This window comes from Capsicum annuum, chromosome 7, assembly GCF_002878395.1.
Source record: "Capsicum annuum cultivar UCD-10X-F1 chromosome 7, UCD10Xv1.1, whole genome shotgun sequence".
Taxonomy (NCBI): Eukaryota; Viridiplantae; Streptophyta; class Magnoliopsida; order Solanales; family Solanaceae; genus Capsicum; species Capsicum annuum.
In genome coordinates this window covers 184,312,001-184,314,995 of record NC_061117.1, presented here as the reverse complement: position 1 = coordinate 184,314,995, position 2,995 = coordinate 184,312,001, and the positions used below count along the sequence as shown (strand labels likewise).

General features: G+C 32.1%; 1 long non-coding RNA gene across 1 annotated transcript; it reads right to left on the bottom strand.

Annotated features, from left to right (window-relative positions):
* Positions 1-463: 463 nt before the first annotated feature.
* LOC124900073 lies at positions 464-2,775 on the bottom strand. Its single transcript, XR_007057691.1, has 2 exons — positions 2,287-2,775; positions 464-834 (listed from the first exon to the last, which is right to left on the bottom strand). It is a non-coding gene; the product is annotated as an uncharacterized LOC124900073 (long non-coding RNA).
* Between the last annotated feature and the right edge of the window lie 220 nt (positions 2,776-2,995).

Below are 2,995 nucleotides of genomic sequence, written 5' to 3'. Positions count from 1 at the left end.
TTTCCATATTTGGCAAACCTCTTTCTTATAGGAAAGGTTTTGGAACTCTATAAATAGAAGACCTCTCTTCTCATACCACAACACAATAACATTCATAATGTAGTCTTTTAAGAGTCAAGTTTAGGGAGAGATTTCCTCTCTCATTAGTTTCTATGTTTTAAATTTTAGGTTTTATATGTAGGCCAATTGGCCAAATCATATAATAATATTATATTTTTCAGTATTGTTTTATGTGTCTTCTGCATTGTCACCACGATAATTTGCAATTAATAACTTCCGCATGACGCCCTCTTGATTTCGAACCCAACATAAGCCCCCAGATAACATGGTCAAGCTGAACTCTAATGGAAATGCACTCAATAACCCTGAAAAGATTGGAGCAAGGGGTGTCATTAAAGACCATAATGATGAGCTTATTTATGCTTATGCTACACCCTTGGAACATGGGACCAACAACCAAATAGAGGTGAAGGCTGCTATATGGAGACTCTCTTGGTGTCTAAGTAATGGTATACAACAGATTATTCTGGAGGTGGACTCTGACCCTGGTTAGATGGATAAGAGAACAAATACCAGCCCCATGGTATCTACAAAATTTAGTGGAGTCATTACTAAAGATCATATTACAGTTCCAACTATTTATTTGCAGACATGTATACAGGGAAGCCAATTTTGTAGCAGATGCCTTATCAAAGGTTAGTCACCAATAAGAACATCCTCAACATTACTTCCATTGCAGTCAACTTCCCTCAGAAGTAGCAGGTTACTTTCAGCTGGATAAGATTGGCATGCCATGTTTCATAAGAAGGAAATTGCGCAAGCTTCAAGAACCACCTTAGAGCATGGAAAAAATTGGAAAGCAAACTTATCACGTACTAATAGAGATAGACAAAATTCTTTGTATACTACTAACCATTGTATTAGTTTCATACATTTCTCTATTGTCACAAATTTGAGTTCAAGTCTATGCCCCCTCTATGTACAGTTTTCTTTGTGATTAATGATAAAGTCTGGGGTGATGCTCAGCCCCTAAAATTTGTTTTAAAAAAAATTAGTTTTTTATTTTATTAATAAATTTATTTAAATAAATTTATTTATAAATTTATTATTTAAAGAGAGTTGTCCGTTGCTAAATAAAATTCAATATCAATCGAATATGGAGGGTACACTGTGCTATCAAGGATTTTGATAATGGCACACCTGGAAATTGGAGTAACAAGTTTTTATTCATATTTTAATTTTTAATTTGGCTAATTTAATGAAATAAAAAATCCCACAAAAATTTAAGAGTATAATTGTAAAGGAGATTTTTGTAGCATTTTTTAAATCAAATACAATACATGGTATATCTAGTTTTTAATACAATCAATCGATCACTTGATACAAAATAATCCAAATAATATAATCCCTACATTACTAATCATTACATTAGTTATCTTCGTACCAAACGACCCCTTAATACTTCGAACGTCAATCCATGTGTTTTTATTTTCCGTTCTTTAGAAATATGTACCTTACAGATATTCATCCACTGGTGGAAATTCTTTAAAATAATATCATTAATTTCAAAGGGACAATGTTACGTGCTGGACCTACCAACGAGCAGCAACGACGGATCCAAAAGTCAGAAAACAATAATCTATAATAAAAGAATTTTTTTTTTTTTTTCATTTTTGTAAGAAAAATCCTTATTTGACATAAATTGTTTCATTTCAAGAAGAAGCCAAATCTAGGATGGGTTACAACGGCACTAAATAAAAATAGTTGCTGTGAATGGATGACATTAAGAATTCATTTAGCTAAAGGATGACATAAGGGTCCATTTAGCTTATTTTTTCTTAAGTGGATAATTTTAGTAGGTAATTTTTTCCACCACTTGAATATTAAATTTATGTAAAGTTTATAGTTTGGGCTATAAATAGCCTATGATTTGTGAAGAAATAAACAGAGAAAATAAATCTACACTCTTCAATTTATATCATCTTTAGTTTTGTTTAAGTTTGTTTTTATTAAATTCATAACACGTTATCAGCACGAGCTTCCTTATAAGGTACGTATTATGTAACTATTTATTTTCAGACTCTACACACACGCACACAAAAATATAAATTGCTAAAGGAAACAAATTTTGGATAATAATCTATCAACAATATATGATTCTATTTAGATTTATTTGAGATGGTTAAATTATTTTGAAAATATCATTATATCTAACTTATTAATCTTTTTATGATAGTTTCACTATGTCAAATTTATGTAACTTGAGTTTGTGACACTGGACATTACCTGAAAGAATTATTTATCATGGGTCCTTGATGCTGAAATTCATCTTGACGCTAGAGGTCTTGGAGATACTATTAAACAAGAAAATAACGCAACAAGTCAAGATAAGGCAAAAGCTATGATTTTTCTTCGTCATCACCTCCATAAAGGATTAAAAACTGAATATTTAACTGTGAAAGATCCACTTGAATTATGGATAAACTTGAAGGATCGATATCACCACCTAAAATTGACGGTATTATCAAAAGCTAAATATGACTGGATACACCTTCAGTTTCAAGATTTTAAAACCGTAGTTGAGTATAATTCTGCTATTCATAAAGTAAGTTCAATATTAAGATTATGTGGAAAAATCATTACTGATGAGGACTTAGTAGAGAAAATTTTTTCTACTTTTCATGCTTCTAACGTATTGCTACAACAACAATATCATGAAAAGGGATTTAAGAAATATTCTGAATTGATTACATGCCTACTTGTGTCAGAGCAGAATAATACTTTGTTAATGAAAAATCATGAAGCTCGTCCCACTGGATTTGCTTCATTCCCTGAAGCGAATGTTGTAGCAGCGCATGATTAGCCTGAAATAAGGCAAATTATTATCGCGGTCGTGGTCGAGGCCATGGCCGTGGACGTGGTCGAGGCCATGGCCGTGGACGTGGGCAAGGACATGGCAGAGGAAGAAATAATTATCGTCATAATGGTGGAAATA